At 38.2% G+C, this 22,802-nt stretch overlaps 1 pseudogene; it reads right to left on the bottom strand.

The window, feature by feature from the left end:
- Positions 1-12,714: 12,714 nt before the first annotated feature.
- Positions 12,715-18,365, bottom strand: LOC143675743 (heterogeneous nuclear ribonucleoprotein L pseudogene; annotated as a pseudogene).
- Between the last annotated feature and the right edge of the window lie 4,437 nt (positions 18,366-22,802).

Raw genomic sequence — 22,802 nt, 5'->3', positions numbered from 1 at the left:
CACCGGGGCTGGACCCAATTTTGCCATTTTTTTCCATCCACCTCTGAATAAACAACCTAAAGAAAATGTGCTCTCACCTTTTGATTGAAACTTTTTGATACTCATACTGGCTAGTACTGGCTTTGGGTTTACTGTCTCACTGAAATGAGTGTAGACTACCTACCTCGCCTGGCTCAGTTCACTCTATCCTTTTCTTTGGAAGCTCCCGGCTTGCGTCACATCTAGAGCTTTGTGAGATCTGACTATTTTCCACAGCAGTATTTCCAATTATATATGAAGAAATTTAAACCCATTATCTACCAGTGTCAAGTGGCAGGACACAACTAGAACTTTGGTTTTTAGGCTACTGGTGATTCTCTTTCCAATATATAACAAATGTTGCTTCTCAGTTAATTCCCTGCCCATTTATTGGGAAAGAACGACAACTCACATGCAGAAAAGTTTTACACATTTGGCCATTGTATGCACACTATGTGCATAGCTACGTTTGTTCATTTTCACCAATCCTCTATGAGGGAGAATGAGCCTTATATAACTCACCCTTTTCAGTGACTCATGTTGAAAATCATGGTTCCTTTAATAATGGCTGGGCTGAAGTCATTCTAGGGTAAGTTCTGAATGCCTGACTTACTCCCAGTTGTAAATAACCTTTGGGAAAGGGGGTTTCCTAAAGAAATAGACCTCATAGTTTCCAATGCCTTGTAGGATTGAGCCCAGGGACTTTAAGGATGGAGTCACTTATCTAATACCTAGAACTAAAGGGTGGATACTGAAAACAGGGTTTTCTGTGGTTGACCTGTAGGCTCAGAGTAGGGTCCGCAGACTCAAGGTTTCTTACAGATCTAGCTCACATTCATTGGCTTGACTGTGTTCCCACACAGACCCTGAGACTGTCTGGGGGTGCTAGGAGCTCTGAACCCTGTTTGGGTGGAGATGGTACCACTTTTTCATCAGCTAACAGGCTTGACAGGCTGAGACCAGGTCAAGAACATGGATATTCAGAAAACAAACCTGGGGTTTGTCAAGCATCAGTAGATTTACCAGGGCTTATTAAGCATCATCAATAAATACACTGGGCATCAGGGAAAGTGGCCTGCTGAACTTTAAATAACTCAAGTTTCAAATGCTAAAGAAATAAGTTGCATGAATAAGAGGATAAAGGGATTGAGGTTTGGGCGGTTCTTTATAAATTCTGGCCAGGACATCTTCAAATTTCATTTCTGTATCCAAACACTTAATAATTGGGCTTATTTTATGTAGAAAGTGATGGTGTTTGTTAACTATAGGCACAGGAAAGAAGTTCCCCATTCTCAAAAACATTAATTTTTTGAAATTTATTAATATTTTCTTAAACTGTGCCTAAAGATGCCCATTTGAGGTAAGCTGTGGTTAAAAGCCATGGAATGAAGCATAGCTAAATGTCCTGTCCAGAAAGAAAGGTTGTAGCCTTGCTCTAATGTTTTATATAAACCATGCTGACAATAGCAACTGATGACTGAATTTTTCTCTCTAAATTCTGAAAATTGCATTGATTGTTAACTGCCAAGCAAATGCTTCATCTTTACCCTAAATTATTGAAGCTGTTTTATGAATTCTTCATCAAAAGCTTTGAGGAAAATGATATTATATAATGCAAAATATTTTTATTTCATTATCTTTCCTGAAATCAATGGGTTTAACTTTCAATCTTACTACATTCTGAACTGCTGCAGATGGTGTAGGTGGCAAATATTACACATTTGGTAAGAAAACATCATGGATATAAATACCCTTGTCTTTTTCCCTCAGATCAGTGGAGAGCTTCAAGAACAGGATAAATACCCATCTGCCTGGAAAAATGCCTGGAGGCAGGGTGAGGGACTAGATGCCTTACTTAGATTTCTTCCAACCCTCTGAATTAGAGCTTCTCCACTGTTGCCAACAGAGTTAGTTCTGGTGAGATACATCCAGGATTTCAGATCCTTCTGCATGTGTGCATAATGCCCAAGAAGTTTCTGTTGAGTTTAATTATGAAAAACTCTCCTATCACTATCGATAGGTTGCTTCTCAAATGCTATCTGTAGATGTCACTTAAAGGTATGGAGCTCTAATCAGAAATGATGACTGAATGAATGTGAATGGATTTCCTGGAGGGGGTCAGCATTTTAGCAGACCAAGCAACTTTATGGTTTGTGAGTCTAGAAGGGACATGAGCCAGAGTCCAGAGGCAGTACCTAAACTCATGGGCCTGAGATTGTTATGAGCTTGGGCTAGTCATTTGACACCATTGATGGTATGGAAGTAGAGTTGCAGTCATGGCTAAACAGTCTCACTTACAGTCCTAATGTGCAAAGAGATAGGAATACGCTTGGTATTTATATATCTTTACTATTGTTGCTGTTAGTACATTTTTTGTTTTTTGGGTGCATGGTCCGGGAATCAAAGTCAGGTCTCCTGCATGGAAAGTGGGAATTCTGCCATTGAAGCACGCAGGCATCCTTGTTTTTGAGTACATTTTAAAGCAAGCCATGCTCTTTGTAGAAATTTTTAAGAAAACAGAAGTGCATGAAGATTAAAACAAAAATAATCCTAAATTACTCGGTATAGAATAATCACTGCCAAAAGTATGGCATGTGGTAATAGACATTTGACAAGAGGTGGACATACTGAGCACTTAAAAAATTGGCATACTAACCCATCCACCATAGAGTATAAGTTGCCTCTGAAAATATAGCAAATCATGATGGAAAATTTAAGTGTTTCTTTCAGACCACTAGTGATTCTTTAATATTTCACTTAATGAGTAATTTTTGCATTCCCTGGAGCACTGGCTGAAACAGTTCCACAAATTACTTTGTTACTTCCAGGATCAGGAGATGATGAACCCATTCATCAAACCCCCGACTTCCATAAGAACCATAACTCCATTACTGTTCTAGGCTCTTTACTTTCTTTCCACTTCCATTAACAGCACTGGCAGTTGCTATCTGTTCCAAACCCATCACTCCTCTTTTTTCTTGAAAAAATCTTTTTGTATCAAAACAGTGTTTTCTTTTGATAATTTAAATCTCTTTGCACAGTGTTACTTGATTTGTAACAAGAACATCATTTTGAGAAGTGCCTGCTGGTTGGCTGCCCAACTACATTTGTACTCTATGTAAATTGATTCCTCCACACCAGTGCTGCACACTAATATTTCACATCCAGACGTCAGCAATGCAACTAGTTTATGTTTCATGGACTTTGAGTTGCTTATGATTAGAAAAGCTGCATATGCATAGGCTAGAATTTTACAATTTGTCCTTCCAGTCTTTGTCTCTCTATAGGTCAGTGTGTAGGGTGTGTATGTGTATGTGTTGACAATGTTAAATTTTACTGTACGAGTGATGCTGGAAAACAAGCTAAGAAATTCCCTACACCTTGTGTTACTGACCAAGGTAGCCTTGACATCTCCTTAGCTTAACGAAACTTCAGATAGGCTTCTCCTTGTCTCTAACCTCCTGACCTCCCTCACCTTGACCCTTAAACAATCGAGATAGAACATGTCCCACCTGCTACTGCAGTAAACTTGGGAGCTAACATCATGTAGTAGATACTCCCCATTGCTTGACCTTCCCTCCAGTAGTTTGCCATGAGCTCATCTTAGTCCTCAAAAACTCTCTCGCCTTCTGCTTCAGCAGAGATGATGAACCCACGCTCTCCTCTCTATTGTGGTAGCCTTCTGTGCTCTCTCTTTCTCTCTTCTCTCAATCATGATAGCTTTCTGTAGACTTCTAGTCTCTTTCTCTCTCTCTATTACAATAGCCTTTGGGTTTTCTCTTCTTGATTGCATGTAACTTTGAATATTGTCATCCTTGCCTCTTTCCCTTTGTCCTGTGCAGATTTTTCTTTGACAGTGTGAGCATGTGTGTGGTGGTATGCAGTTCTTTTATTTTTAATGCAATTTTAATGAGATATATTCACATACCATATAATCCCTCCAAAGGATACAATCAATGGCTCATAGTATCATCATATGGTTGTGCGTCTCCTACTACAGTTAATATGAGAACGTTCTCATTTCTTCTAAAGAAAAAAATCCCATATCTCTTATATCACCCGATTATCAACATTTCTCTTTGGTATAGTGACTTTGTTACAATTGCTGCAAAAATATCACAGTGTTTCTGTTAACTATGGACCCTAGTTTACATGAATTGGAATTTTTCACATAAACCACCCTATCATTAACGCCTTGAAATAGAGACATACATTTGCTCTAGTTCATGTAAGAACTTTCTTATATTTATAGAATTAGCCACTATTGTTGCCCATTGTGGGTTTTGCTAAGTTATACAGTCCCAGTTTTATTCTCTAGCTTTCCTTCTGATGACATACATGACTCTAACTTTCTCACACTGCCTTTGGTAATTGCACCTATAGTACTGTAACCATCACACTGTATTATGCTATCCATTTCCAAATCTTTACAATCAACCTTACTGAACATTCTGCATTCCTTAGAGGTATGCCATTCTTGCATGTCTTTTTTTTTTTTTTTTTTTTACTTAAAAGTTCTCAATGGAGCATTTTTCCAGTTCTTTACTAGTATTAATTTTTAATTAATTAATTGTTTTACTTATTGTACAATATCTGTCATACTCACTAAAAAATGCACATCAGAATAACAGGCAACTTTTTTGTTGTTTATTATTGTATTTCCAGCATCTAGAGTAATGCCTGGCATATAATAGGTACTCAGTAAACATTAGTTTGCTGAATAAATAAATGACTAAAATAGCCACTGACTGCACATTACTTAGTGAGTGCATAATATTTTATAATGAAGATGTAACCAACATTTAGTTAACTATCCCTCTGTTGTTGACATCAATGTTGTACAGTATTTTTATTTGCATAAACAACGCTCTGAAGAACAAAAATATTGATTACTTGTCTCGAATTTTCCTTGAGGATAGATTCTAGAAGTAGAGTTACTAGTTGAAGTATAAGACTATGTAAAGTTCTTCCAACTTTAACATATTTTGCCAGGTTTTGCTTCAGAACATTGTAAAAATGTACACTCCCACCAGCAATGAATGAAAGTATACATCTTACACCTCCTTGTTTTCTGGAATGATTTTCAACTCTCTCAACTCTAGAATTCAAAGGAATTCCTTTTCTGTCGTGGTCTTTAGTCAAGTAAGGATTTCTAGCTCATCCAACAAAAACTCTGGAGTCTCAGTGACTTAACACAATAAAAGTTTTTGTCCTCGTTGCTGTTGTTCATGTCATGGTCTCATATAATTGAGTGGCTCCCCTGGGTGTCTATTCTCCAAGCAGGATCTCCTTTATTCCACCATCTCCAGAGTCCTTCCCTTTCAGAAAAATGAGTGTAAAATGAGGGGTGGGGGTGGGAAAAAGGGAGAGGAAAAGAAGGAGATCAAGTGGGATGGCTTCTGGGCAGACTAGCAGTCGACTATATTTCTGCCCAGATCCACTGGCCAGCACGCAGTCATATGCTCTCACACTGAGACAAGGGGGCTTGGGAAATAGAATCTATCCCAAGTGCCCAGTTGAAATGTAAAATGACTTGGTGTACAAATGGCACTGCATCTTGAAACAGATTCTAAAAATGCCTTCCACTTTTTGGAACTCTGAAGGGTGAGGGTCGTGTGCCTATTAGTAGACCTGATGCCCTCAATTCTGAAGAAATGATCGACACACTCCATTGCCTGTGACAGTGGCCAGCATTTGGCCAGCAGTATTTACAGAGGAAAGACAAATAAATAGAACAAGCACTAGTCTTGTTGGGAATGTGGTTGCTTGTCCTGCAATTGAGAAGAAATGCTGTTCAATTTACCCACCTTTAGAGTTCGCTTTGGTGTCCTGGAACAATTCCAACTTGGATAATTGCATTCTGCTGATCTAAAATTCCCCTGTAGTTTCCTTCGAATGAGCTAGCCTTCATTTCCCCCTCTACACATCGTGTTACTGGCACCCAGTAATTGCTCCATTCCACACAAAATCTGGTTACATTTCACCACCAGGTTAGTGATCCCTGGGTAAATATATAGAGTCTGCAGGTCTCTTTGATTCCTTAAGCGTAGAAAACATACATTTAATGGATTAGGAAAATCAATGACTTGAAACTCTAGGTAGTGGAAGAAATTAATAATCTCCTGTCATGTTATGAATTTAACTTTAGAAATAAAAATAAAAAAAGATCTTTACAAGAACACATAGTGTTGTTTAACCCAATAAATAATGCAGTACATTTTCTCTTGCTAAAAGAAAGATATGATGATATCCTGGAAGATATCTATGGAATCTATACTATAGCATTTCCATTGCAATGTGTTTGCCTCTATTCAAAATAATAACCTCTTTTGCTCATTCATTTCAGTGAATAGCATTAACATTTAGGCAACCACTCTTTTTCTCCCATGGATATTCGTTTTACTAAGTAGTCTACCCCTATCTCTACATAAATGCTTATATGTGCTGAAATAGAAAAGGACAATATTAATTTTCATCCAGAAATAAAATACTGCCTGGTGGTGGGCGATTCTGTTAAAAATTGAAGGTCAATTTGTAATTAAAGGTCTTTTAACAAAGTATCAGAATAATGTACTGCTCACTGGGGTGAGGAAAACAGGAAAAAATATGGATGTTGAGCAATTATAAGGTTGAGCATGAAACTTGTCGAATTCTTTCCTTTTGGTCTAAAAAATTTTTTTTTAACTACAGGCTTATTTCTGATTTACGAATTTCAAAGCTCCCACAGCCAAAGGAGGGAGATTTTCTAACAGTAGGGGGTTATCCTATTAAAATTCATCCTGATTCTCCTTACTGAAAGAAGTAAACAAGAATCAATTTTCTTTAGTAAAGAAGTTGGCTGAGATGCAAGTTGATCTAGGACAGATTTGATGTATTCATATAAAACGTTTACAAAATAAGTCAGAATCAGAATATACAATTTACGGGGACTACTTTCCCTTTTCTTTTCCACAGGCAGGGGGAGAGGGGGAGAGGAAATCTGTATTAAGGAAGAAAAGGAAAGCCCCGTAGCTCACACAAAAGGATTTTATAGCTTTTAATTCTGCTAAGCCACCAATAAATGGACGATACACAGTACTGTAATTATCTGGCTAGATAGATGTAATTGTATCTATCAAACTAAATAGAACGCTGTCAGATGACAGCCAAGATTGGATTGTCTTTAAGGGTCAGACAGAATCCTAGAGTGACCTGGCTCCTTCTCACCACGCCTGTTTTCTTAGTCTTTGATGGGGACCCATTTTGCTTGCCTGTGGAAGCATATATAGTGACGCTGTCTTTTTTGCTCCCTGCCAGCAGCCTCCCTAGACACCACGCTCCGTTTACTTGGGCCTGGGGGATTAAGTCCGCCCAGATCTTTCTTGTATTTGAAGTGTAGGATACTGATATCAGTGCTTCCGGAGAACCCGGCCTCTGCAGTGAACGGGTCACGTCGGGCTCCATCAAGTCTACATTGCGTGGAGATGCATAGGCTGGGTGGAGAGGGGCCAAGTTAGGCCTTTGCTCGGGAAAGCAAATTAAAGAGTTTGTTTCCTGATCAAGTCCTTAATATTCAGTATATTTCCATGGACTATGAAAATAGATTTGAACATCTGAGTAGTTTTCTACTTGGAGTAGCTGGAGAGCCTTGTTATGTCATGGGTACTAGCCGGGCTCTCTGCATTAAGATTTCTCCATCGTGCTGTCTTCTTTAAGGCAAGCATGCCCTCTCCCCCTTGCTCATTTATAAGCACTTGGAATCTATTTCATGGAGCTCCTCCAACCAGGATCACGTCCAAACCATCTTGGTTTTTTTTTGAGCCTTCCGTACTATATTTACTGTGTTTAATGAAAAGCCTGGATTCTCCCCATGCTAAGTAGTGAAACCCATGATGGTTGAAATATTCCACTCGTCCTTCCATATTTATGGAAAGAGATAGAACATGCAGAAGATGTGTGGTTATTAAGTGAGCTGTTTAACCTCTCGATTCCTGTATAGGGTTTCAGTCCTCCTTCACATCTTGTTGCCACTGACTTGAATTGTTTTGAGTTCCTGTTTCAGATGGTAACAAAGCTCTACTGAAGGCAGGTTTGCTTGTGTCTTTTAGTATAAAAATGCATGCCACTTCTGCATATGCTCTGTGTTAAGCTTAAACCCAGGTTAACGCCCCTTTGCCTGGGCTTTTGGAAAAGAGTCCCAAATTGTCACATGTAAAGGGACATTTCAGTGCTGATTTTTGTTTCCATGAGATTAAAAGTGAAACATGTAACCACAAAGCTGGTTTATGTCATCCCCCTGTCGGAGCCAGCAGTCATGCCAAAAATTAGATATTTGATAGGTTTGTGAGAGAAACAGATGCAGAAGGATGCCATTCCCACAATTTAGACTCCTTCTTATCTTTTAGCTAGAAAGAACATTCCAGATGAAGAAAATCTATTTTATTGGCTTTAAAAAAATAGCAAAGAAAATGCAGAAATAAAAAAAAATGCTAATTTAAAACTGATGTCATTCTTGGGGACTTATAAACTGCAAATTGGTATTTCTTTTTTTAAAAAAGTCGTTCAAGACATGCTTACTTGATGTTTTCATTTCTGCTGCATTTTACCTCCGTCATGGCGCTATATTTGAGAGTAAATATCCATGAGATATATTCACATATAGTAGCAGCCTGTGAATATAGGGGAGAAAAAAAATGTAGAGAGAAAACCATAAACCTCCAAAAGGCTAAAACATCCAAAAAGTATTCTCTCAGCTTTTTTTGGAAGCATTTTGTGTCCCCATTCTTTTTATTTAATTTTGCCAGCTGTCTGCTAAACAAATCTAGCCAGGTGGGGCTTACAACCCATGACTAAAAAACCTACTAGTGCAGCTGTCCAGCTTGCCCGGAGGAAGAATTCAGACAAATGGCAGGAATGAAAAGATTGTTTTGTTTTCAAGAAAGTAGCTACTGTACCTTCTTTGCGTTCAGCTTTTGTTCCGTTTGCTTAAATTAATTCATAATTTTCAAAGGTTTTACTGTGAAATAGGGAAAGAAAAAAAACACCCTTAAAAATTTAGTGTGTTTTTAGTTGTAACCTAGTTTAATTGATTAGATTTTGCTCAAATAAATGCTTCATTTTACATTGCAGCCGGGCACTGAGTTGTCTTTTGTGATAGTTACTTAGTGTTAATTTCTTTTCCTCTGGGGGTGGGGTGGCGTAAAACTTATTAGTGAACTGTGACTGAACTTTATTTCCAAATATTGCATAATTAAATTTGTAGCTATTTAAAGGTGAAGGTTGGCATGGTTTCTTCGTGAGCAGAGGAACAGAACAGGCTTCTTTGCACTGCATCATCAGTCGACCTCAACTGTGAATTTCTAGTCAGCAAATGGGCGCTTCATCTGATGCGTGGAGCAAAGGAAGGAAAGAGCTGCGCTAAAAATGATCATGTTGCCATCTGATCTACAGCTCCATCGATGACAGATCAATGCATAAACCACTCAGTTACTTTCCCCACTTATCTGACATTGATCAATTCAGTGAATCTGAAAATTCCAGTCAAACATATCTAAAACGTCTATTATTAGCTCATGAAAAAGGCTGCTGGAGTTAATATATAACTCTATATAATAGAGTTTTTGGTCTTTGGTCCCAGTAGATGCTTGAGAGATATCCAATTCATATTCAGGATTAGGACACAGAGTTGACTCTAGCCAGGCTTTTGTAACTCTCCACAGAGAGGTACCTGGGACGTGGCAGGCTGATGCCCTTTGAATAAGCAGCTGGGACCCCAGCAATCTCTGATGCGCAGTTAGATAATTTAGGTTTCAAAGAGAAGGGAGACTGACTGGGACAGTAAGAATTTTCTTAGCAAGGACACATTTTGTTCTAGAAGCTGGTGTGGATATTGGGCTAAATCTCCTAGCAGATTTGGCAATGAGCTAGGACTAGGAGACTGGCATATTCAATTGCCGTATTCTGTCATTTATAGGGTTGCGAGGAAACAATGCTTGTAGTCTGAGTGGTACAGATCAAAATGGCATCCAGAATAAGCAGGCGAAGCCAGATTACCGCTCAAGTTGCCTTTATTTCCTTTTGTTATATAACAAGGCATCAGTGATATTGGCTTGGGTGCTCAGAAACCAAAAAGAAAGAAGGACAATTTTCCGTGAGGAAATTGAAGTGCTGATGCAGAACTAACCCTCACAGTTTGTTGTTATTTAATGAAGAAGGAGCAAAGGAGAATTTTTGGCCAAACTGGGATATATGCATAATAATAATGTACCACAAAAGAGTAATGACATTACTTAGCCCTCAGAGGATTTACACATGCATTTAAATGCTAGAAGTGAATAAATTGTGCAAAGATGCATTAACAAACCAGGTTAAAAGAATAAAAGCAGCACTTTCCTTTCACCCTCCCTGCCACCCTTGAAGCACACATTAACTGCCCTTCATACAATAGCATCTACCTTTATCCTATGTTTATGCTTTTTTGGGCGTTTAGACTTACCAACTTCGGAGCAGTGTGAGCAGCCACCATACTGTTGCAGTAGTAACTTTGTGGTTAAGAGGAGTAACACCAAGAAAAAATTTATGACTTTTAAAAAATTAAGCATCATTTACTCTCAGTGTATTATACTGACAGTGGAAAACAAAGAATACCTGTCTAATGGAGATTACACTAAATGCTATACATTTAAGAAATGATTTTTTTTTAGGACAAACATTTTCCATATTTCTTCCTCTTTCCTTTCCTCCAATATTTACACATGTGCAGATGTTTATATTTAAATTCTCTAAACAAATCTTTAAACCTGGGCAAGGATAGCTCCATAATAGAGTGCAGATCAGCAACTCCATAATGCTTACCTTTTCTGTTTTCTCCATTTAGAGATTGACTAATGGAGATCCAACAGAATACAAAATTCATGCTTGTAGAAATAGAAATAGAACTATGTGTTCGTGTTAAGCCAAGATTTTAGAAATCTTGATTTCTAACCATGAGGCTAGGATAGACCAGCATTATGGAGATGGAAAATTTTCTCCAATGTTGTCTCCATTAACAAAACAATTTACAGTGGAACCAAATATTTCCAATGTAAGAAAAAGGTTTGTCACGTATAGGATGACTTACTCTTATAGACATTCAGATATGGTATGTCCTCCTGTAAATAGTAATCTCATAAAGCAAATGCTCATAGTATATAGTTAATCTGAACTATAACTATATAGTTCAACTATGACTGCTAGGCTTGTTGTTTTACATCTACGTTGTAAACGAGGGACTAACTATCTTCTTTAGTTTTATATCTTGTTATTCACTACCCTTGTGTGTCCTTTTAAGTCCTGTATCCTAGACTTCAAGCAAATTGTTTCCCAGTTTCTCGTTCTGCATCATAACCTCAGCATTTTTCTGACTTGCAATCCCTAGGATTGTGGACTGGATTTAAGCATTTAACCTTTGAAGTATTTCTCCTTGAAAAAAATTAATGTAAAACCTTTCTCATGCTTTAAAATTCATTTTCTTACCAAAATAGTGGTGTGTTCTTAAAACTATTCAACCAAAACATGCTACAAATGTTTTCCATTAATGGCATTTAAAATATAAATGTACAGATTCTTTGATTCTGTACTAAAGGAGCACAAAGAAGAATCTCACAAGTCTTCCATTCACATGCAATTATTTTGGCATCTTTTTTATTATATCCCAGCATAATGGCAGTGTGTTTCTGTATCACGCAGGTAGACGCGGGAATTTGAGGCTCATTTAACAGTGTGAATTTTCCCAGTGTATTACAATTACAGAAACACCTGTGCTTTCTAACTTTTTCCTGGTCCATTCTGAAAATCCAGTGTGTTTAAGTAACTGTACTGCCAATAAACTTCCATATTTTGTGTCCTCTTTAGTCTACTTCCTTCCCTTCTCCTGTTCTCCCTCCTTTCCTTTTTCAGTGTTTGTTCCTCTCCAGTCTTTGTCCTTACTCTCTTTTTTCCTTTCTCATTCTTCTCTTACCTGTCTTGAATTTTTAAAAATTTCCTTTAAGCCAAGCGTTTTTTAATGCCCATGGAACTCCTAAATTCTACAAAAAGATTTCAATCATTCTCTAAAATGTGGAAAAATAAAGCTACAACAGAATAATACTACCTGTCAAAGAGCAGTCACATTTCCCATAGGGAACTGATATGAAGTGATTTCATTTTCTGTCAAAGTTGCTTCCTGTTTCATGATAATTAACAAATTTTCCTACAAAGCTACATAGGTATGTTATTTGGGTTTAAGCAACTAACCCAATATATAGATTTTCCTTCATGCAGCAGTTGCCTGTTGAATCAGCTCTGAGAGACAGACTTTCCCTAGTCTTCTCATGTTGTACTGTTTACAAGGCAGTCCTGTACTTCTGGTTTACAGCTCTGCTTAGATCCTGTTACAGTTATACTTAGATCTTTCCCTTGGAATAATGGCATTTAATGAGAAGGGAAGTGTGCTTTCAGTTTGCATTTTCAGAAGGATTTATGGTTAACTTAGAGTATGTAAAACCACATTTACCCAAAACAAGCAAAGGATTCATTCACAGAAAGAACAAAAGGTCCCCACCTGAATAGAAAAAGAAGGAATTCTTTAAAAATTGTTTGAAGTATTTCAAATGTTAAAAAATATTGTTCTGAACCCCACAATTTTCCTACCTTTTGTTGAAGTCCACCTTAAGGTCTGTTACAATTCTGGCATGCTAGTCATTTGCAAAGCCTATTGCTACAACCAAGAAAGGGTGGGACTGCATCCTGAGACATCTGCAGACCAGAGGAGCTGGCAGGGACCACCAAGCTTTCCACTGAAGTGACTGCTTGCAGTGTGGCTGCAAGAACATTCGACCTGAGGTAACTACTTCCACTTATTAACACCTTGTCAGTGGTGGTCTGAAAGCTGCAGAGACCACAGGGAAAGGAAGTACTGGTGCAAGGGAGAGCTGACCAGTGCAACCATTCCTAACACCAAATGGTGAGCATGAAAGAGACAAAGGATGCCAAGTAAGAGTAGACTAAAGCAATAACGCAAACTAAGGGTTTAAATTATGGCACTGGTTGGCTTTGGTTATTGGTGTTTAACTACATAATGAATTTCTAAAAATTCATAGCACATGATTATCTCACTTCATAAGAATTAGTCTATCTGGGTCAGTGGTTCTAACTGCACTGTGTGGCATACACATTTGTTGTGATTCATTGGGAGGTGGGCCACAAGTAATTTGTGATTAAAAGTTATTTTCAACTGATTTACTCAAAAATAAATTAGAGGAGAGGATTCAAGGTTATTCCTATAATAATTTAATTTGCACTCATTGATATTCCCATTTGCATTCTTGAGTGAATGAGGAGGGGGTGGAGGTACAGTTAGTGTCCTGGGGATTGCAAAGAGCCTTAAACGTCCCTGGAACTATGTTCCATGTGTGAACATCATCTGCCATGTGTTTTGCAGGGAGAAAGAAAGCCAAATGCTGAGATCCACTGCTTCAGGATCTGAGTTGCTAATATGCTTTATTTGTCCATACTTAATCTCATTATAATAATTATATAATAAAGAAAAAAACTACAATTTTGTTAGTCGTCTAAAAATAGTGATAAACAAGGCCTCGAAAGATTGTCTAGATGTTCTTTCTGTGGGCTGGATCACCAGCAAATTTCCCAGAATATTCAGCAATGATGTAGATTTAGAGTCAGAATATAACATGCTGGGAAGTGCTGTGATGATTAGTTTGAATTTATAATTGAACCTAAAATATGAAAACTTTGCATGGGTTCCTAAGAAGCAGTTATTGTTTTAAGATATGTTAAAGAAGCTTCTTTCTATTAAAATGGGCTCAGTATTGTGTTGGGATAAACAGGTTTTAGTTCATTTGCTTTTGATGAAGTTTAAAGAACTTTTTTAATGTCACAAATATATATAGTTTCAGTCTTTTAAGGCTATTCATTTTTTTATTTTTTATTTTTATTTCTTTTTTTAAATTTTTCAAACACATTGAAGTGTGTCAAGAGTACATGGGCTAGCTGTAGACTCAGGTTCAATTCCTGGAGCCTGCCCATGCAAAAAAAAAAACAGAAAAAAAAAAGTACATGGGCAGAACAAATGTATGAACAGGAAGAAAATCACATGCGCAATAATCTTTAAAAAGTGAAGTTTAATGTTGGGAAATATCAGTTCCTCTCCCCCTCCCAACTTCCAGCATTTCCACTATGGTTAAGTCCCTACTAACCTAACATTAAAAAAAGGAATATAGAACTTTTGCAAAGGAAATGGCATAAAGGTAAGAAAATTGTTTTCCTGCTCAGATGAAATTCTTCCTAGGCACCTAATTAGAAGGCATGCTGAGCCGGAGAAACAAAACTTCAGGGAGTAAGGGTATGGACCCTTTGGGTTTTTCATAGGGTAATGGTTCAGGAAGTCTAGCATCTCCAGGGCATCACTCTTTGACTCCCACTCTAGCAGCCCAGAGGAGCTGCGTTCATTTTTGCCTGAGAACACTTCCACAGAAGATGATGATTCGCTCCCAGTTTGTCACAGATCTCAAAGAAGTTCTCCTCCGTCACCTCCAGGAGCAGGGCACTGAAGAAGTGCAGCACATGGCTGTGGTGCTGGCTGCGCTTCTTGGCTGCCTGCTCTAGGGTGGAGGACCAATCGTTCCCTGAACCTTTGAAGCCTTTTGAACTGCAGGACCCATCTTCCAGCCCGTAGGACTGAATGGACATGCTGGCTGGTTGCTTGGAGACACAGACTTTCAGCTTCTGTCTGACATAAAGTGGATGATGGTCCAGTCTACAGCATAGCCCATCAGCCATCTCCCCACGGCAGCCCCTGGCTTGCTTTTTGTGCATTTCACCTTCTCCACATTGCCATATAAGCAAGCAGGACACTAAAGACTTGGGCACAGTTCATCTTAGATTGATCCAAGCCATAGACCATGAGCACAGGGCTGTTAGCATGGGGGCCATATTTAGATGGTGAAGGAGGGTTTGGGGGTGACGATATTGGGGGCCATAGTGGCTTGGGCCCCGACGGTGGCCCCCACTGGTGGGCCCATCTATCTTCTTTCATCATGTGTGTGTGTCGGGGGAGGTCCCGTAGCCCTCATCATGGTACTGTCTGTGGTACCCAATGTGGGACCTTCTGTATTCTGTGGGGTGATCTCCCAGGAGAGGGGGCTGCCTCTGGCATTTGTTGGGGTTGCTGCCAGGGTCACCCTTTCCACTTGTCCCAAGTATCCTGATTATTTTTGAACATGTTCAGGTGTGTAGGCTTCGCTTACTCAATCTTCAGCGTACAACAGCCAGAGTAAATGTCAGCCCTATTGAGTGAGGCCTTGGCCCACTGGGCACTCTGCACAGATCAAATTCTACTATGCCTTGAAATCCATTCTTCTGGAAAATGACAGTTCTCTGGACAGGGCTGCAAGGGTTATAGATGGTGTAAATAACATCTGTAGTAATGGAATAAATGGGGTTCAGGATGGTAAGGAGAAGCACACAGCTGATGCTCTTGGAGTCATCCAAGCCCCATAGGATGGAAGTTCTTCTGGCTGTTAGAATAATTGACAAAATCTGGGTGACTGGCAGTGTAGATTTGTTTATCAGCTGCATAGTTCACTGTGTTGTAAAATCCCAGCATGTCTTCAAATTCCACCAGTGTCTATCTCTTTTTCAAGCATTGCCACCACATAACTGATGGATTCAAACTCCTGTAAGGCTTCCGCAAGGCTGGCTTCCATCACACCATCAATCAAGCCCCGGATGTGGACAACTGGGAAACAGGGATTCTGTGTGGGACATAGTAGAGCCCTAGCTTGGCTGTGAGCCTGGCTGGCTGTCCTGGATCGAAAAGGCAGCAGCAGCAGGATGTTCTTTTTTTTTTTTTTTTTTTTTTAACATGGGCAGGCCCTGGGAATCGAACCTGGGTCTCCTTCATGGCAGGTGAGTATTCTGCTACTGCACCACTATTGCACTACACAGGATACTCATTTTTAATGCAATTTTATTGAGATGTATTCATATACCATAAAATCATCCCAAGTACACAATCATTGGCTCACAGCATCATCATAGATTTGTGCATTTATCACCACAATCAATCTGAGAAGGTATTTATTTCTCCAAAAAATAAAATAGAAATTACACCCAAAATATCCCATACCACTTATTCCTGTCTATTCTTTCTTTATTTTTTTTGTTTTTATGTTTTATTACTCATCTGGAGTATGATGAGTACTAATACTGGATAAAGGGATGAGTCAGTCACAAGGTTTTTACAATCACACAGTCATACCTTAAAAGCTATATAATTATACAATCATCTTCAAAAATCAAGACTACTGGATTGTAATTCAATAGTTTCAGGTATTTCCTTTTAGTTACTCCAATATACCAAAAATTGAAAAAGGATATCTATATATTTCATAAGAATAACCTCCAGAATGACCTCCTGATTCTATTTGAAATCTCTCAGCCACTGAAATTTTGTTTTATTTCTTTTCCCTCTTTTGGTCTAGAAAACTTTCTCAATCTCACGATGCCAGGGCCAGGCTCAGCCCCAGGAGTCATATACCATGTTGCCAGGGAGATTTACACCTCTGGGAGTCATGTTCCACAAAGGGAGGAGGACATTGAATTTACCTGCAGAGTTGGCTTAGAAAGAGAAGCCATATCTGAGCAACAAAAGAGGTTCTCAGGGGTCATTGTAAGTAAGTTTAGCTTTTTCTTTGCATGAGTAAATTTCATAAGGGCAAGCCCTGAGATCTTATTAAATTAGGTGTCCCAAATGTTTGTGAGAGTATCAGGAATTCCTCAGGTGGGAAAGTTTAATATTTTCATAGTTTTTCTTAGTCCCTCATGGGAACTTTGAAAATCTTTTTTTTTTTTTAATTTTTTGCCCAAATTACTCAGGGATGTACTGCGGTATTACATTAACCTGTACAGAATAACAAGATCTCATACCTTATTTGAAGTTCCAAATAAGTATGTCATTTGAATAAACTGAATATGCAGGTTAAATTAGATAGTATACTATGGAAAATACAAATTTTGTACCCAGAAATTGAAGTTTTAAAGGCAGTCAATATCATCCTTTTCCCTGTGTATTGATTTGCTAATACTGCCTGAATGCAATATATCAGAAATGGAACAGCCTTTAAAAAAGGAATTTATTAAGTTCTAAGTTTACAGTTCTAAGGCCATAGAAGTATCCAACCTAAGGCATACAGAGGAAGTTAACTTTAACTCAAGAAGGAACACCTCTATCAGCAGGGAAGGCACATGGCGGCATCTGCTGATCTTTTGGTTTCTGGTTTCAAGCAGCTTCCCCTTGCTGTTTTCTTTCTGCATCTCCAAACATCTGGGTCTTGTCTCGACTCTGTTGGTTCTGAAGCTTTTTACAAAATGGTTCTAGGAATCTTTACAATAAACTAGGAAACTTTACAATAAACCTTATTGAAAATTCTGTACTCCTTGATTGTTGATTGCCCAATCTCTGCCCGTGTTCTATTCTCTGATAACCTATGCTTTCAAATTCAGTTCTCAGAGTTTGCACATTTTAGTTAGCCTATATTAGTGAGGCCTTAGAAAATGTCTCTTTTTATTTCTGGCTTATTTCACTGAACATAACATCCTTAAGATTCATTCACTTAGTTTCATATTTTAAAACTTCATTCCTACTTGCATCTGCTCGATATTCCATTGTATGTACACACCACAATTCACGCATCTCATTCATCAGTGGATATACCCATAGGCCACCTCCATCCATTGCAAATCATGAATACCGGTGTCCATGCATCTCTGCTTTCAGTTCTTCCAAAAATATGCCTAATAACTGTTGCAGGGTCCTCTGGCCACCCTGTACTTAGCCTCTTGTGGAACTACCACACTGCCCTCCAGAGGGGCTGCACCATTCTACTTCCCTACCAACAGTGAATAGGTACCTCTCTTTCCACATCTTCTCCAGCACTTGTATCTTTCTGCTTATTTTTAAAACAGTTTTATTCACATATTGTACAATCTCTCCTTAAATAAACAATTATTGCCTCCTGCTATAATCACATGGTTATTCACTCACTACCACAATCTATATGAGAACATTTCCATTTCTTCTGCAAAGAAAGAAGAAGATGGGAAAAAACGAAGAATAAAAAAATAAAAGGGAGAAACAATAACAACAACGTGAAGAATTCCATTTTCCCCCGTTATATTCTCCTCTTATTGACATTTAGCTTTGGTGTATTGCCTTTGTTACAATTAATAGAAGCATATTCCAATGTTGTTATTAACTATACACCCTAGTTTGCATTGATTGTATTTTTTTCCACATACCTTCCAATTTCCACATCTTGCAATGTTGACATTCATTCGAAGAACTTCAATTTTAATGGACATATCTAGCTCTTATAGAAATTATGAGCTGACATTATTTTGCATATATTTTGAATTATTTGTTTTCTATCCAACTTCTTTTCTATGGTATAAGCTCCATGAAGACAAAGATCCCATGTTTTCATGCATATCTGTAGCCCCTATAGTAGCTGAACAGCATGTGGCATGTCAGTAACAATTTATCTAATAAAGAAATAATAAAAATCATCTTCTTTCCCCCAGGAACAGCCCACTTCTCTTTTTCACCATCACACCCACTGCGCCAGTGGCTTTTCAAGGTCTTACTTTTCACAGAGTCATTCGTGAGGGTTCGAACTATGTAAGGCATTGGTTTTAATTTTCATTAGAAAAGAAGAAAAATCTGATACCATTTTCACTAGCCAACATAATATTTCTGGTTTCTTGACTTCTTTGGCAAAGGAAAAGCACAGGTTGAACTGTTTAGAAAAGATAAGGGATCCCTTTTCGGATTTTGAAGTCTAGGGCCTTAACACATGGTTTCAAAGTTGATTGAGCATGTAAAGTCCAATGAAGAGAGATTCTGTAAAAGCAAAGAAAACTTATCTGAAGAGTGTTCCAAGTGTGAACACACCACCCCATGACCATGTGGAAACAATTGCCTGTATAGGCAACAAAGCCTTCTATTTAATGAGAGCAGCGCCATTGTTCTTGAAAGTCTAATTTGGTAAATGTCATATACTGCTGACTCATCAGTACTGAAAATACAATAATAAATCAGCACTAATGCTGGAATTCACATCACAAAGTGAATTACAGCATCAGCTGAGACTCAAACAGGTCGCTGAAAGGTACATTTCATCAGCAAGCAATTTAATTCATATCAAAAGAATTCTACCCCAAGTGAGTGGCAATTGGCTACTTTTGAAAATGGTTAAATTCGTTGTATGTTATGTCTCCCATAATCCTCAATATTTTAAAAGTAATTTCCTCAAATTCTACAACAAACAATATAAAATAACAACCCAATATCTTTGTATCTTAATCATGTTCAGTAACGAAGCCCTTCAGATAATTTACACTGCTTCTGTAGTAGGCCAAACTTCCATTCAAGTTACAAATACTCACAAAGGCTTACAATATAAGGGGCTACTTTGGAGACTTGCAGATTTAGTCTGTAAGTACAAAGTGAACATGCAAATTGCCTTATCTTGTAGGATTCACAAACAACCATCGTTCAGATTGATTTAATACATAGCTTTTTATCTTTAAAAGTGTTAATTAGAAAATAGGGACAGTTTTCTGAACACTTAAGAGTAATAAATAGATCAAAACAGCATCCATGCTTCTGTGCTGCAACTTCTGAAGGCTTTGTAAAGGGATGAATGCAATTGTCAACAAGACCACAGTATACATATTTAACGCACTACCAAGCTACAATTACATTTTTAGGACTTTATTACTACCCATTATTCTATACCCATTATGCTTAAAAACTGAGATTTTGCACAACTTCTGTTTGACACATTGAAGTTACCATGTTATTTTAGTTTTTCCACCTTGTACTCCCAAACTCACTCTTCCAGAGAAGATTCTAAAACTACAAGCTAGTAATAAAGTTATTCAAGGAAGTATGAGCTGTGGTATTGTACAAAATGAAAATATTAAGAGACAAGAAAATTATGATTCATGCATTTCCTTTGGTATGAAAAACATAAAATGAGATTCTGACAATTTGACTCTACTTCAAAATTTATCTACAATACGATGGTTAAATGTATGGACTGAGGAATCAAACTATCTGGGTTTTAACCCCCACTCTGTCACTATCTTGATCTGTGACCTCAGGCAGGTAACGTTACTTCTCAGTGCCTCAGTTCATCTTTAAAATGTGCAAAATCACAGTCCCTTTCCCACTGGGTCATGGTGGGGATTATATAAGATGGTATTGAACTGTGCCTAACAGTTGAATGAATGTCCTATAAAAGATCAATTATGAACATGGAGTTGATTGCTCATGATTATTTTCACCAGGCTTAGTTATGTGGTTATTCTACCATCAGAACTAAAAATTATTGTGAAATGCCTCTTCACATTTGTCAGTGTCTTAGTTTCCCAGAGCTACTATAACAAATCCCACACTCTCACTAGTTTAAAACAACAGAAATTTGTTGTCCCACAGTTTTATAAGCTAGAAGCCCCAAATCAGGGTATTGGCTTCTTCTAACATCTGTAGTCTTCTTGTGATGGCTTGCAGGCAATTCTCTATCACTTGGTAAGCTCTCTCTTTCTGTCAGATCTGGTTCTTGCTTCCGGGTCCAATTTCCTTTTCTCATAAGGTGATATTGGATTCAGTAATACTGAATTAGGGCCCAAACTTATTCATTTCACCACATCTCAACCAATAACACCTTCAAAGATCATCTTTACAAATGGGTTCATATCCACAGGCCCAGGGGTTAGGATTTGAACATGACTTTTGTGGAGGACATGATTTAATCTCTAACAATCAGGAATATAAACATGCCCAGTTCAGGATTAGGGCCATTGGTCTTCTTCAACTCTACTGGGATTTAAACCTCTGTTGCTCTGTATCCACATGTAAGCAGGAGTGAGGATACAGGAGGCCAAGATATCCACTGAGCCCCTTCCTTTCTAATGTCTCTATTTCCATGTTATTACTAGTTTATTCAATATTTTTATTGAAATAATAATGCATAAAATTGGCAAAATATTCAAACAACAGAAAACTCTCTCTTGGTGCTACTACCTTCTCCAGGGCTGGGGTGTACGTCTCCAGTCCGAAGGGGATTCCCTCTCTTTTATATTTAACACAAAATTCCATCAGAGTGTGTTGATTCCATGCTCTATATTTTTCACTCACTCATTCCTTTATGCCTTGCACACCAGCTGCCATATATCTCGGTCAAAGTTGTAATTCTTAAGGACACTTTATGCATTCTCCTTGGCAGACTCTGTCTCTACAGTCCTTTGTGTTGAAAGCCATGGCCACTAGAAGGCTTTCCAGGTTTGTTCTTGCCCCGGATCCCAGAAATCATCCTAATCTTAGGCAGGTAAGATTTTGCAAGCAACCAGTGAAGCAACTGGTCACCCTTGCTTGCTCTTTCAGTCTTGTCTTTATTGCAAATTCTGATAATAATCACCCAATTTCTTCCTTCTCATTTTACTTCCTGTATGACAACCTATGTATTGATATCTGCCTGGAATCTCATGGTCTTCAGAATTCCTGGCTTGCTAAGTCCACTGTTTACCCCTGAGAGCAGAATCTTGTCCCTGCATCCCAGCCTTGTGACTGGGATTCTCCTAAGCCCTGACAGATGGGCAGCTCTGGCATGCACCTCCAATATCTCTACCATTTTGGACCTCCCAATGTCACTTGCGCTTGGACTCTCTAGTAGGCCACTTAATTCTGAACAGCACTGATCCTTTGAATCAATGAAAGAATTGGGTTCCATTGCTCAAATGACCTAGATCCCAGCACCAACAAATCTGGTGCCCGTGAGAATCCAAATTCTGCATTCCAGTTTCTTTCAGAGGGTTTGTGCTGGTGTCACTAACTGGAGCATGCCTGGGCTTATCATGCAAGCTTTATCTGTCTCAGGCTCTCTGTAGTATCAGATTCTCCTGCTTGCTCACACACTCTACCCCCATCTCTCTCCTTCATTGCCTTTATAACAAACCAGTATGAGTTCTCTTCTGATCTTGTGGATAGCCCTCATTTATTTTTCTGATTATTCTTAATACCCTCCACTCCTCTTTTTTTTTTTAACCACCTCTGCTTTGGCATTCTTATTTATTTTTAAAATTTCTCCTTTGATATTCCGTATCTTCATTATCTCTACTGTCAGCATGACTCCCAAGTTCCACTCATACATTTACAATTCTCTGCTCTGGAATTTTTAATAAAGATTTCCCAGAAACATATTTGTGTCAAGACATTCAAAAGCAAAGCATTAATTTCCAGTAACACTAAATAAGACAACTTTTCTTGATATTTTTCTGCTATTATTAATAGAGCTACCATTCTCTTAATAATTAAGGTTAGATATTTTGTGGTCATTGTTGATACCTTTTACTTTGTTGCTTCTAACATCACTTACTAAATTCCGCTACTTCTTTATTGTCTATTGCATCTTAACTTTTCTTTACTATTCCATCACCAATTATTGTTAATGGCCTTACAATTCCTTAGCTCTGAATTGCAATAGCTGACATGGCCTCTCCTGGACCTAGCCTATTTCTGTACCTGCTCTGACTTCATCTTTCCTGCTACCATTGGACCACTCTTTCTACACGAATTGCTTCATATTATCTTGCTGCTATATGAATATTATTTATCTTATGCCACTGACTTGCTGAAATATCTCTAAATTCTCCTCAGTACCTATTGCATAAAGACAAAATGCCATTGCCTTGTGTTTATGACCACC

Source organism: Tamandua tetradactyla, chromosome 3 (assembly GCF_023851605.1).
Source record: "Tamandua tetradactyla isolate mTamTet1 chromosome 3, mTamTet1.pri, whole genome shotgun sequence".
NCBI lineage: Eukaryota > Metazoa > Chordata > Mammalia > Pilosa > Myrmecophagidae > Tamandua > Tamandua tetradactyla.
This window is presented reverse-complemented; position numbering and strand designations above follow the sequence as displayed.